We start from the raw sequence: 12852 nt of genomic DNA, 5'->3' as shown, positions 1-12852 counted from the left end.
CTGATGTGGTGGTGTTGGGTCACAGGCTGGACTCGATGATCTCAGAGGTCTTTTCCAGCCTCAATAATTCTGTGATTCTGTAGATTATACTCACTTGTAAAATCTAATCTCTTTACTTGTTAAAATACTGGGCTGTGCAAGGAATATAAAGAGATCATCAAGTTAATCCCATTTAACGCCTTCTCAAAGGTCTTCAATAAAAGTGCTTCTTTTAGGCTTTACCAGATGTTTTACTCCCAAGTGACATTTTCTTTCAACACATGAAGTGCTAAAGAAGCAGTTCTTAGCTGCAGCTACTGAATCAGGTTTGGTTTGAGGAAGGCTTTTCTATTGTTTTTGTCAATAATTCTTTTAGAGTATATATTACACCACTACCTTTCCCTTTAGTGTTGACTTACACATTACATGCAAAACGCACAGTTCAAATGACAAGTCAACTATTTTGAACATCAGCAGACAATTAAGGACTAGGAAAAAAAACCCAAACCATCAATGCTTAAAGCAAGTATGCCGAAGTTTGTATTTGAAAATTTGGAAAGGAAACATCATGGGATGGTTTCATCATTGTCTTTGAGAGAGAATACACTTCAGAGAAGGTAAAGTCAAATACCACAAATAGTTTAATTTATGCAGAGAGAAACAAAGTATCCACATTGCACATTTTCCTCTAAAAACTGAGTTCATCTAAAAAAGGCAGCCTGAAAGGGCTAATGGCAGTCTTCTAGCTGTTCTCTTTATTGGTACTGGCTGTAACCATACATACGTACAAAAACATATTGGGGTTTAAAACATTATTTATTTGGGGTTTTTTGTACAACCACAGATATTACGTCAACATCTGTAACCTCTACTATAAAACTTATGTTTCTGGGACTTAAAATTCCCTTGACAGTGGCTACTACGTTTTTTATTTCAATTTCACAGAGGAGGTGGCAAGCTGGAATAGGCTTCATACAAAATTACGACTGCAACGCAAACTGGAGTGGAAGAGGACAGAGTTATTCTGTGTTATCACTCGTGGAAACCCAGTGATCAGCCCTCTGCAGAGTATCACAGCAAAAAAGGTATCACATTTTCATAGGAACAGCCTCCCACTGGTGTTTCTGCCATTAAACTGAAGAGCTGAGGGAGGTTTAGCATATCCTGTACCGGACATGCACACAATGAAATGACTGGGCACAAAGTGATGTCTTTTGTTTGAGTGCTCTGGAATTTATTTTATAAACATGAAAGAATAACTACTACTAAAGTAAATAAACTGTTCCTTTTTTATTGGATGTCTGAAGACACATTATTTCACTGTACATCATACATAGGGGGAGGAGGAGAAATCACAGCAACTTTTTATTTAAAAAAAAAATAATAAAAAAATAGACAAATGCCTTTTTTTTCCTCCAAAGGGTGAAAGAGCCAGAAGATAGCACCGTTGTAATTCTGTAAGCACCACTGTTCCAGCTTGTGTTGCTAAGCACACCTTGCAAAAGAACATACAACCGCTGTGTTAAAAATGACTTACTGAAACCTTGGCTGAAAGGTTTCTCCTTATCCACTTTTCTCCTTCTTTCCATATTTTTCTCTCAGCTGTCTGTGCAGGAAGTAAATCAATGCCGACACCCCGTGGCACTTGCGCAGCCCCGCTCAAGGCCCTTTCATGTTCTTCTCAGCTCTCTGCCCAGCCTGCACCCTGCAAGACGACGGCTCGCAGTACCCGGGAGGGCCAGGAGGGCCGGGAGGACCGGGAACCCCAGGCTGACCAGCCACTCCAGGGAGACCTCGCGCGGCCCCGCCCCCCCCCCCCCCCCCAGCCACTCCAGGGAGACCTCGGTCACCATCGCGGCCTTCTCTGCCATAGCTGGGTTTGCCTGGTTCACCTAGAAAAGCAAATGCAGGTCTAAAAAGCAGCAGCCTACGATTTGCTTAGTCTACACGGTGCTTTTTATGAACATTCTGTTCTTAAAAGCGGTATTTTTTTACTGCTCTCAGTGGATCCACCCAGGGAGGTGACTACTTAGAGAGTTTTCCTCTAACAGACAACCAGGCTGGGTTTACACATCTATAATGATGAAATTTCAAGTTCTCAAGATCTGCACCTGCAGATGTGCTGCTATTAAAAGTTAGGCAATAGTAACTGAGGGCAGGACCACAGACAACCCTGTTGATGGGTATGAAGGTGTGTGTAGCTCCTACTCACTCCTGCTCTCTACAGCTACCTGAAACGAGGTCATGGCGAGGTGGGTGTTGGTCTTCCCTCAAAAGTCACAAGCAGTAGGACAAGAGGAAATGGCCTCAAGTTGCACCAGGGGAGGTTTACATTTGATATTAGGAAAAAAATCTTTACTGAAAGAGTGGTGGGGCATTGGAACAGGCTGCACAGGGAAGTGGTGGAGTCGCCATCCCTGGAGGTGTTCAAAAAAACGTGTAGATGTGCCAGTTCAGGATATAGTTTAGTGGTCATGGTAGTGTTGGGTTGACGGTTGGACTGATCATCTTAGAGGTCTTTTCAAACCTCAATGATTCTATGATTCTACTTCGGAGGTGGGTTAGTGCTCTGGAAAGGGACATAGTAAGAATTTGTTTTTATTGGGGAAATAGATATCTGGAGTGGAACTGCTGAGCACAAAATTATCTTTTTTGCTTTTAAATCTTCAATGAAGAGGTCAAATACAGTAATTTTTAGTAAGCCTCTCCCAATGATAATTTCCTAAAGACGGCAACCCTGAGTTTCACAGACATCCTAGGTATATAATAAACTGTTCGTTTGTTTTTTCTTTCTTACAAAGAAAACAAATTTTAGTAGTTTCTGTGTGTAAATATACACACTCAGAGAAACATGCTCTAGAGAGACACTGATGGAAGTAACATGTTTATTTTCAGTGAGGCCACTAGAGGCCAGTTGTGTTGCATTTATCAGCAAGAATCTGTCCTGGACCCCTATTACATAACACTGCAATTAGCACAAAAATAAAGGAGAATTGTACGTTGAAAGTCCTAAATTCTGCACGGAAATTTTGAAAAATGCTGTGGTTGCCAGCAAAATAATCTGGGGTTTGTGATCCTTTTTTATTTTATAGATATATATTACAAATATATTTATATAAAATAGAGGCAATTTTATATACGTGAGTGTATGTGTGCGACTGCCTCTTTTTTTTTTTTATTTTACGCTTTTTATACATTTTTCCTAATTTTTCTACACCTAGATAAACTGAGTGGTAGCTCTTCTGTAAAAAAAGCTTTTCATTCTTATTTTAATTCTTCTTATTATTTAATAGTTTGTAACCATATCATTACCTATGATGTGATAATTATGAAGTACTGTTATTTGGAACTTTATCTTTTATCTTTTCAAGGCAGCTTGAGGTATCAGTTCTGAATAAATTTGTACTGCATCTCCTTCTTTATCCTTGTCCTCTTATATTTACCTGGAAGACCTCTTGGTCCAGGGTAACCTTTCACTCCTCTGCCTGGAAATCCTCTTTCTCCTCTTTCTCCTGGTTCACCTAAAGCAAATTCATGAAAGATTAGTTGCAGCCTTCTTGGAGTACAATTTTCAGTAAGTTCCCTCTCAGAGGTGAACAGTTAATAAACAGAATTCAAGTGGCTGTATATATATTTTTAGCATCTTTGAATAATGTCCTGACACATGTCCTTAATTTATCACTACATAACAGAAATAAACCAAACTCACAGAACTACACAGGCTCTTTCAGAACACAGACTGAAGGTACCAGTCAAGGGCTTTCATAAGACCACATGAATTCAGTTAAGAAGTAAACATTCTCAAGTGCAGGTCCTTGAGACACCTACGGAAGAGAAGGGAAGCTAGCTTGCACAGATTACAGTATTCTGTTGCCATCCACATAAGACATTGATAAAAGTAAAACAAAGAACTTAGTTCTCATTTTACTGGTATTAAGGAGACTTTTCTCTGGTGGGCATCCAGCTTTTCTTCAAACTTGTATGCTGCCCCAAACAAGAAGCATCTTACTAAGAGGAAGCTTTTCTACTAAGAGGAAGCTATGTTCTGTATTTCCATACTTTCTTGCGCTGCGCTGAGGGAAGTTAAGACTGAATGTTTGTGGCTTGCCTAGAAATGACACAACAGAAAACAAGGAAGCTACGTAAAAGAACACAAGAGTCAGTACAGAAGTTCAAGTTTCAATAAAAGATGCACTAAAAGATGCACACCGGGTATCAGAGGAGGAATCTTATCTCTGCCTAGCCAATGTGGAGACTTAGCCCGTCTTTGTACTTAAAACTACCAGCCGCACCGGATGCGGGGCACTCATCTGGACTTCTGCTATTACCAGCTACTGAACACCTCAGAGCAGCATTTACCTGCTGTTACCCCAAACTTCTCCAACTTCTTGTTTCTGTTTCTGCCCTCCTTCACTGCCCCAGATTGCTCCTTAGAGTTACTATACTCTTCTTCCCTGAGTCACTTCTTTTTGCATCTGTTGTTTCTGATGCTGCTAAAATCGCTGTACTTCTGTATCTTCTGCTGTATCTCATCGTGACATCCTTGTGTTTCCAGCTCCTCTTTATCCTGACATTCTAAACCATTCTCAACATCCTCCTCCTTTTCTCTTTTATCCTACGTCCTAGGTACCCTCTCTCCTCTCACTCCAATCTTGGACAACTCCTCAAATGGACAGGGAAAATCAGTTCATCTCTGTGGAACTCTGGTAACTGCCGGGAACCAGAGCAAAGCACTGAGATTTTTTTCAGGTCGCTTCCCGGGTACCATCACAAGAGGTCTTGCACATGAGAGCATTTACCACTTCTCTTGTATCTGTAATGGTATTTCAAGGTCTACTGTAAGGTAACCTGGGAATTGATGACACTTATGATAGGAAAAAAAGCATCTTGCTTGTTTGGGTTCGTTCTACTCTCTGTAGATCTTTAGCTTTTTTTAAAAAAATTAACACAGTGCAGCCTGCTGCGTGCTGAATCAAATTCAGCGTATCTGACCACCTTTGTGCCTCCATTTTTGGGTTGCTTCTGCAAATATAGATGACATCACTTCAAATGGAAACAGTAACAGAGCTCCAGCAACAATGGTGTTAAGGCTTGCCTTGTTGGTATTCTATTCCTTTTCTCAAAGGTTTTCCCAATTTTACGTTCAAACAAAGCTCGAGATAAAAGTAAATGCTCTAATCCAGCAACAGACCAGCTTTGTGCAGAAATAAAATTCTTAAATAAAACCTTCCTTCAGGAAAATAAATCAAAATCTCTTTTGAATAGAAACTGATACATACATAGTGGTCCTAAGACCGTGTAGAAAATTCTACCGTATAATCCTTTGGAGGAGTATAAAACCTCTCAGTCAGGAACAAAAGAGATTAACTTAAATAGAAGATTTTTTGTATAGTGTAAGATATGTCAGTTGTATTATGGATTTGTCCTTTCCAGAGAATAAACAGATTGTGGTCCATGATGCAATGATGTTAAATGGCTCAAGTATTATACCCAAATACGAGGCAGATTGTTATCAAGTCACTTGTAATGTGAGAAACTGGATAGACAGAGCAAAGTAGGCTGGAGATCAGCAAATGAATCTGACTGGTTATGTTTGCTTTTGGGACCGCAAGTCTTGCAGAAGTGAGATCCACAATCAGACTGAGTGGAAGAAGGAGGAAAATACTGCTGGAACTTTTCAGCACGTGAAAAATACAAACCTCTGAAGTCCCCAAGAGGGAGAATTAATATGAGGAATTTGCCTCAGGTGCCAGTTCAAGGCAGATGTCTGTCCTTTCTCACGCTGCGCAACTGATTTGACGACAACAAAGAGATTTCTAATAAATTCTTGCTGAGGCCAGGCCAATGTGCTCTTTAATCGCTTGGGGCAACTGAAGCAACTGTTACAAGATACAGCTTAGGTTCCTAATTCAGGATCTTTTTCGACTTCACGCATTTACAATGAATATTCACAACTTGTAATCCAAAGGGGAGGAGGGAGGGAACCACAAAAATCTGGAGCAGTCAACAACTGAAAGCCAGTTACAGAATGTCTTACCTTTAGGACCTTTACGACCAATCTCACCAGGGGGACCTTTAAGGCCAGGCAGGCCACGGGGACCGAGCTGTCCTGGGAAGCCGTTTTCGCCAGCAGACCCTGGAGCACCTGGTGGCCCCGGTCGGCCAGGAAGACCTGGAGCACCAAATTCTGGCCTCTTAAGACTGGCTGCCAGCTGAGCTAGTTGTTCTGCAAGGAAGAGGAGGACAGAATGAAGCAGAAGTGGACCTGAATGAAGATTCCCACATTCAGTGAAGAAGAATGTCAATTTTCTGCTTGCAGAAACAGATAGATTACAGTGCAGCACTTTCCTTATGTACAGTGCCATTTACAAAATTTTTTTATGTGCTAGGTATTATCTTGGTACTATCAGCAGCAAACTACATAGGCACACTGTGAAGCTCGTCACTTGGAAGCCTACATCTTACAAATTTTATGTTTACAGGCTGAAATGACTCAAATATATATAGTTTATTTAGAAATGTCCTTACAGTTTTCTGTATCATTTACATTTCAACCACCTACTTACTCATGCAATTACTGTCTCTTAAAAGGAAAACAGGAGGTTCAACCTAAACATCAGGAAATAGTCTTTACTGTGAGGCTGACAGAGCACTGGAACAGGCTGCCCAGAGAGGTTGTGGAGTCTCTTTTTCTGGAGACAATCAAAACCCACCTGGATGTGTTCCTCTGTGACCTGCTCTGAGAGGGAATGTGGACAAGTTGATCTTTCGAGGTCCTTTCCAACCCCTAACATTCTGTGAGTCTCTTCATTCCTACTTGTTAATCCTGTCAAACCAGGAACTATTTATTTCTAGAAATCTTATTTCTAGAAAGTTTAAAACCAAACCAACCCAGTGGGGCAGTAGCAAGAACAGGGATGGTTACTGAGGATTTTTAGATTAAATCATGAGCAGCAGTTTCATTCTAGTAAACTCTTAACATTAAAAAGGCATACTATCCCAAAGGGAACCTCCAGTAGCAGGTACCAAAAAAAGTCTCCTCTGTGCTTACAGGGTAGCATATATATTTCAAACACAGTGAACTCCATACACTCAACTGTATTAGAAAAGCTCCAAATTTCTGCGTGTGCCTTTACTGAAAGGGTGGTCAGGCATTGGAACAGGCTGCCCAGGGAGATGGTTGAGTCTCCATCCCTGGAGGAGTTTAAGAGACAGGCAGATGTTGTGCTGAGCGACATGGTTTAGTGGTGTTGATAGGGCTAGGACACAGGTTGGACTCAATGATCTTGAAGGTCTCTGGCAACCGAAACTGTTCTAGGATTCTTTGATTCGAAGAAGAACTAAGCAAATGTAATCAGGATTTGGAACATCTGCCTATTGCTTTCATTTTGCGGTATGTCATCTCCAGAAAGCCTCTCTCTGCCCTCCTCTTCTTCTTTTTTTAACCTATTTTGCACATAGCTTGTCTGCTGTACTCTACTAGCATATGAGTACAAATGGCAAAACAAGCTTTCAGTGAAGCTGTGTACTATATATATGCAGAAACAGCAAGTGTTTTGACACAAAATATATGTATTTCAAAAAAACTCTCCAGTCTATGGCCTGGTTAATACAGTAACAGTGTGGAAGCAACAAGAGTTCAATGAGGCCACAAAGTGTATATAAATAAGGGTCATCTTTCTCATATTTTCTCACACTGTGCCCAAGTGCACATGGGAAGATTTTTCCACCAGGTACCCTGCCGAGGCCACACTATTTGTGGGAAAGTCTTGGTTGCCTTCATAGCAGTAGATTATCCTGATTTAAATACACAAGAAACATCAAATACATTTTTAGCATGTTTACCTTGCATGACTCTCATGCAGACCTGCTTAATGTGCTGATCCGTTGGTTCTTTTCCCTAGGATTAAAAAAAAAATAGTTAAAAAAAACCCAGTGGATATCACAGTACATTTTGTAAGTGTACCTGATAAAATGCTGTCAGTTGCCATGGTTTAATCCCAGCCAGCAGCTAAGCCCCACTTGAGCTGCTCATTCCCTCACCACCCACCAGGATGAGGGAGAGAATTGGAAAATGAAAATGAAAATGAAAATGAAAATGAAAATGAAAATGGAAATGGAAAATGAAAATGGAAAACGAAAACGAAAACGATTGCTCACCACCAGCTGACTGACGCCCAGCCAGTCCCCAAGCAGAGGGCCCCCCACCAACCTCCTCGCTCATTTTATTGCTGAGCACGACTCATGTGGTACAGAATATCCCTCTGGTCAGTTGTCCCAGCTGGGTCCCCTCCCAACTTTTTTACCCCTCCAACCTACTCACTGGCAGGGTGGTGTGAGGAGCAGAAAAGGCCTTGATGCTGTGTAAACACTGCTCAGCAATAACTAAAATGTCAACATTTTGTTGTCTTCAGCACAGCCCCCTACAAGCTCCTAGGAAGAAATTTAACTCTTTCCCAGCCCAAATGGATACATCGGTCAAGAAAAGCTGTTCCAGTCTGCAAGTGCAACTATTCCGGCTGACGTCAATTTGACTGCACACCCGGGTGAGATATGCTCACGTGGTAAACGTGGTTTTGTGTGCACTGCAGGAGAGGAAATAAGACAATGGAACTGAACCAAAAGCTGAGGACCTGAGGACCCAACTGCACACAACCCGAAGATTTCTCAGGTGTGCACATGCATGTGTTGCAAGGTATGCTGTATTTCGAATGCTACTGTGGGGTTTGCATACATACACATCTCCTGATGCAAAAAAAGAAAAGTAAATAAAAGGAGTGGTGTGAGTGATGGCAAAGAGTTTAAAAGGTACCAGTTACATGAAATTAGCACTTACAGCTGGGCCTTGGCTGCCCGGCAGACCTGGGGCACCCTGTTCCCCCTGCAAACCTCGCGGTCCAGGTGAGCCTCGTGGCCCTTCCATGCCAGGCAGTCCTCGACTTCCCTCAGGCCCACGGGAACCAGGTTCTCCAGGATTACCCACCTGACAAGGAAAGAGAGGGATTTCAATGGCTGCTGCCCTACTGTTACACTCATTTTGACATTTCTGACAGGAGCTATTTGCAAATGCAAACATAGAGTTGTTGAACAGCTTCTTCTCAAATAAGCAACTGAAGTCAGTGGTTGTGTCATTTATAAACTTCAGAAGAAATCTGTATACTTCACTTAAAGAGGATAAGTGGAAAAATAAGGTACTCTGTCAAGAGAGGCAAATCAGCATCCAGGGGGACATGCACAGGACGTTGTTCTTCTGTCAAGAAAAAGATCTCGTCTTCCAGACTTGATTTCTACTTCTGCCCTCATGCATGTCACGAAAAACTTTTCCAGACACTAAGTGTTCCTTAAGTTCCAAAAATTCCAGCTCCCTGCTTGCCCCAAATGCCTTTCATGCCTTTTCACAAAGAGTATAACAGCATCAGCCCATATCATCTAGCCCCTTGCTCCTTGAGAACACACATTTTTGCTTTGTTTCCATCTGTCAGTGCCAGAGCTCCCTGCACACAGGTTCTAATGCCAACACTCAAGTTTCCCGGAACAGGGCAAGGAACGTCTTCACAAAAACTATGTCCACAAACTGCCTGAGTGGCTGTGATGCCAGCTTGTTGCATCAGGGAAAGCAGTAGAAAGACTTAATTTACTGGTATAAGCATCCTGAACCCTGGGGAATGAACGGATTGACACGGCTACATCAGTAGTCCCCTTAGATGCACTTATTTAATAAAGTTATAGCTTCTGCTGCAGTACATTTTCTAGAAGTGCTAAAATATCACGCGGAGTGAGACCTATGCCAATATGCCCCTCTGAGTTACTTACATGTTATTTTATGATTATTAATCAATACTAGTACTAACAAAACAAAAGAACACCCCAAAACCAAAGAACCCCCAAAGACACAACAAAACCCCAAATAAATCCTACATAACTACAGCTTCCCAAATCTACTGGCGAAAAAAAAAAAGAACAATCTGTTTGAAAGAGATGCTCAAGAAAAATTATTTAACTGCGGTATCAGCTAAACCCGCAAGATGGAGCCATTTAAGTTCCATCCACGCTGCATCTCAGTCAACTAAACTGCTGAGAAGAGCCAGAGAACGTGCTTCAAAAAGACAGCAAAATTCCCTTTGTGGACTATACAGCTAGGAAGTCACCATTCCCTTCAGCCTGGTGAAATCCATTGCGCTCCCTGATGGTTTACTCACATGTACTCACTAGGACATCAAGCACTCTAGGGTCTCATAAAGAGTAGAGGATTTTAAAAATCTAGGGGGATAAAGCTATAGATTTCTCCTCAACTCTTATATCTGCCTCATATCCTTCTTGTAAGACCTTGATCAGTTGTAAACACTCCCTTAGCTTGCATTTGCTTAGCCCTGAAGTCACACAGGCCACTGCGAACACATGCAGAATATTTTTTTTGTTACGGTCACCCTGAGTTCCCTGTAGGCAGAACTTCTGATACGTCAGTGTCACAGGCCAAACTATCAGCTGCTGTAATAACCCCACTCTTCAGTGACCCTGAAATGAAAGAATGCGTGCAGCTTTCAAATTCTTTTCCTTACATGACGTACAAGCTTCTGCTCACCTTCAAAATCAAAGCTATAATTTGGTTGTTCCTAAAATTAAAAATAAAAATAAAAAATACTTCTGCTTTCACAGATATCAAGGTCCTACTGCCAGCTTTTTCACAGTGTAGAGATCAGAGGCTGCATACAGCCACTGCACTGAGCCTCCTTTCTATACAACACCTTCTGTACAAAGGGTGCATTCATCCCCTTAAAAAAAATAAAATAAAAAAATAGTTGGCCAGAAAACTGCTGCTGAATGATGCTTCTTTTCTATGGCACTTAGAATTCAGGATATGAATTTTTTTCCAAAGCTAATTCATTTTCATATTAACAGTGTTCAAAATTTAAACAGAATAAATGCTCTTAGAACTCATTCAATTTAACTGTAACGGAAAGTTCAGCTCATTATTTTCCTAAATCACAAAACCATCTATCTGATCTAGTAGATCTCTATATTTCTCTAACAGTGTTATTCATTCTACTTACAGCTCCCTTTGCTCCTGGTAATCCCATATCGCCCTAGGCAAAAAAAAGACAAATTGTATTAGAAGAAAGTATCCATCATCACAGACATTATAAAGGCAGTAAACTTGACATGATTTGATTCATTATAAAAAACAAAAAAAGTTCACACATTTAGTTGATTTACGCAAAAATGCATCTGAAATGAATTACAATTCATCTGGAAATAAAACCTAAATTTTAGATTTATTTTTTTTTAATCTCTTCCTCAGATATTTCTGTAAGGTGCAAATAAGAACGCATGTTTACTCTAAGTGGGTTTGTATTGCTTACCTTAGAGTCAGACACGTGGCTCTAACCTCTCAAACCACAGTTATAGCACAGGAATTGTTTGGAAATCTTCAGAGGAAGCATTATTTAATCGGGATTTTCTAGTCTGACAGAATTGTGGATATTTTACAACGTTGTGTTAGCCCTGACAAAACTGCAATCGAAACCAGGCAAGCATCTGCCCAATGCGCTGTGAAGAAGTCACATTCCTAGAATCCTGTTCCCAACAACCTGGCTTGAATAACCCTGAGATCCCTCTATCACTTGACTGAGAAGAGCTGTCCCACTATTTGAAGTTTTTAGTTTTCTCTCTGAATTGGAGGGGTAAAAAAAGTTTCAAAACTTTGTAATCACCTGTGAAATAGATTAATTATTCTTCTTCAGTGCTTTCACACTACTCTTGGGAGAGGTTTCTGAAAATTGTATTCTGCCAGTTTCTAAATGTCATTGGTGAAACAATTGATTTCTATAGGTCAGAAAGGCCACTTTGTCTGTTAATGAATATGCCATAATTAACATAGAAATAGCAACTGTTATTGGTTTTAAAACAAATTAACTGGCAACGCAGTTAAACAATCCATAGTATTGCTTCCTGGGAATCTGTACAGCCATAGTAAAGCTGAATTACTGCACATCCAGATTACTAGAGCTCTTAATTAACTTTAAAAACCTTTCAGAATTGTCGAGTTTAGTAAAAATGTTTTAATTTCCAGCACACAATCTGGCTACCATTTTTTAAATAAGGATCAGTTTACATCCTTTCGAAAGATCAAGTCCTGGCTTTCCTGGATGGGGCCCCATAGGAGCCACTGGACTAGTGCACTTCCTTTTCTGTGGGAGAGCAAATTCTCTTTACTCAAGGGCAGATGACCCAGGCATTACCCACGTGAATTCACACATTCCACCCCTGCAGACCATTTTCCCTCACCCTCACAGTCTGTTGCCACACCTTATCTCCAAAGATAAAGACAATACAAAATCTTTTCATAGGATCATAGAATTGTTTCGGTTGGAAGAAATCTTCAAGATCATCAAGCCCAACCTTTGTCTTAGTCCTATGAACACTGCTAAACCATGTCCCTCAGCACAATGTCCACCCGTCTCTTAAATATCTCCAGAGATGGCAACTCAACCACCTCCCTGGGCAGCCTGTTCCAATACCTGACAACCCTTTCAGTAAAGAAATTCTTCCTAATATCCAACCTGAACCTGCTCTGGTGCAACTTAAGGCCATTTCCCCTTGTCCTATCCATCGAATCTGAGTTATTAAGGGTATTTACTATCTGCATTCCCTTCTCACCTGTATTAAACTACCTCCTCATTGCCTCAAACACCAAAAATTTGTCTGTGTGCATGTGTGTGTATGCATACATATACATATTTTTATATAAACACTTGGTTTATATCTACATATGTATGTATGTATCTATATACACACACCCCTCAAGGCAGCCTGTGCCGTATTACACACCTAACAGAAGATGAGTATTTCAGAGAGGTTTCAAACCAGCAGGAA

At 40.8% G+C, this 12852-nt stretch overlaps 1 protein-coding gene across 1 annotated transcript in view; it reads right to left on the bottom strand.

The window, feature by feature from the left end:
* Window positions 1-1817: 1817 nt before the first annotated feature.
* LOC104280057 (collagen alpha-1(IX) chain-like) overlaps window positions 1818-12852 on the bottom strand; it is a gene marked incomplete at its 5' end in the record, with an annotated part of 47334 nt that continues 36299 nt past the window's right edge. The window contains 6 exons of the mRNA XM_009877591.1: window positions 1818-1871; window positions 3423-3500; window positions 6017-6205; window positions 7825-7879; window positions 8816-8962; window positions 11031-11063. The remainder of the gene's footprint in view (window positions 1872-3422; window positions 3501-6016; window positions 6206-7824; window positions 7880-8815; window positions 8963-11030; window positions 11064-12852) is intronic.

This window comes from Apaloderma vittatum, unplaced genomic scaffold, assembly GCF_000703405.1.
Source record: "Apaloderma vittatum isolate BGI_N311 unplaced genomic scaffold, ASM70340v1 scaffold6741, whole genome shotgun sequence".
In the NCBI taxonomy this organism is placed as follows: domain Eukaryota; kingdom Metazoa; phylum Chordata; class Aves; order Trogoniformes; family Trogonidae; genus Apaloderma; species Apaloderma vittatum.
This window is presented reverse-complemented; position numbering and strand designations above follow the sequence as displayed.